The sequence below is a fragment of the Lissotriton helveticus genome, chromosome 4_1 (genome assembly GCF_964261635.1).
Source record: "Lissotriton helveticus chromosome 4_1, aLisHel1.1, whole genome shotgun sequence".
NCBI classification, from domain to species: Eukaryota; Metazoa; Chordata; class Amphibia; order Caudata; family Salamandridae; genus Lissotriton; species Lissotriton helveticus.
In genome coordinates this window covers 1,436,058,828-1,436,060,812 of record NC_136063.1, presented here as the reverse complement: position 1 = coordinate 1,436,060,812, position 1,985 = coordinate 1,436,058,828, and positions in this window count along the sequence as shown.

Sequence of the window (1,985 nt, the reverse complement as noted above, 5' to 3'; positions counted from 1 at the left end):
TAACTTTTATTCAGCGCACAGCTGCCCCAGCGAAGGGGCGTCCTGGCGCCTGATCAAGTACCACAACATAACAGATCGCCACTGAGAAGAAGAAATTAATTAACGGAGGTGAACAGATGGGTCTTAATCGCCCGTCTGAAAAGAGTCAGGCTATTCAGGGCACGGATATGGACAGGAAGAGAGTTCCATAGTCCAGCCGCCATAACACAAAAAGAACGACCTCCTATCCTACTCAATCTGAATCTAGGCACGTTCGCTAGGTAGAGAGATTCCGACCTGAGAGACCGCCTGGGGACATATGGGGAAACAAGGCCCATCAAGGCGGGGGGAGACGAGAGTTTCAAGATCTTAAATGTCAAACAGAGTGCCTTAAATTTGATTCTCTGTCTGACCGGCAGCCAATGCAGGGAGGTCAGGACTGCCGATACAGAGCACCGTCTCGGGAGGCCTACAATGGCCCGCGCAGCGGCATTCTGTACTCTCTGCAGTCTAGTCGCCTCAGCCTGATTAACGCCGAGTAACAGAGCACTCCCATAGTCCAGCCGGGAAAGAATGGAGGCTTGGACAACCAGTTGCCGAGTAGGGGGGTCGAAGAATTTAAGGACCGGTCTCAGTCCTCGCAGAATCCCATAACAGGTGGCTGCGATCTTCTTAGTATGGCTGGTAAAAGAAAGGTTGGAATCCAGCCAGACCCCCAAGTTCTTCACTTCGGCCGCTGGAATGGGAGTCACCCCCAGCTCAGGAGGCCACCATTGATCTCCCCACGAATCCGCTTGCTTTCCTAAAATCAGGACTTCGGTTTTCTTGGCGTTTAACTGTAAACAGTTAATACGCATCCAGTCCGCCACGGCAAGAAGCCCTGCGCGAAACCTGGGGGCAGTCACCTCAGGGTCCCCACTGAGTGTCACCGCTAGCTGCGTGTCATCGGCATAAGATGTCATGGTTAAGCCAGATTGTCTAACTACGGCAGCTAGCGGTTTCACATACAAGTTGAACAGCGTGGGGCTCAACGCCGAACCCTGAGGGACTCCTAACCCCAGAGGATGGAACGAGGACTGACCAGGAGGAATGGCCACTTTAAAAAACCGGTCCGAAAGGAAAGAGCGGAACCATTGAAGAGCCTTGCCCTCAAGTCCCACTTCCTCCAACCTCCGCAACAAAATGCCATGAGACACAGTATCAAATGCGGCGCTCAGATCTAACAAAAGGAGCGCCGCTGTCTGCCCCACATCCAGCACCGAACGGAGATGTTCGCTCATAAAGAGCAGAGCCGTTTCGGTGCTGTGTTGTGCCCGAAAGCCATTCTGACTCTCGTCAAGAATATTATTACGAGAGAGATGGGCAGACAAGATGGAATTTACATGTGCCTCAGTGACCTTGGCGGTCCAGGGCAGGAGGGAGATGGGGCGATAGTTCTCAGGGAGCAGAGGGTCTAGACTAGGCTTCTTCAATATAGGGCTGACCACAGCTTGCTTCCAAGAAGCAGGAACCACGCCTTCCGTAAGTGAAAGATTAATCAGGTCCAGTATGGGTTCACGACACAGGGGCGGGAGGAGAGTGATAAGCTCTGGCTTCAAAGGATCTAAAGGAGAGCCCGATTTAATTTTGAGGCTCAGGGTGTCAAATGCCTCAGCCGACATAGCAGGCAAGGAGGACAGAGGTTCACAATCTGGAACCCTAACAGGCCTGGGCTCAGCATCGGGCACAGCTGGCATAAACCCTCGGTAGATTATCTGCACCTTCTCCACGAAAAAGGATGCCAAGCTTTCACAATGAGAGTCCGTGCAGATTTCTAGCGAGGTGGCCCGTTTACCCATCAGATCTTTAAGCACCTTAAAAATTAATTTAGATGGGTTAGGGCTGTTGGAGAACTCAAACGCATAATATGCTGCCCGGGCTTGACAGATAGCTCTGTGATAGCTCTTAAGCTGGGTAAAGTACAATGATTTCAGTGTGGGGTCAAAAGACTTCCTCCACGCCCTCTC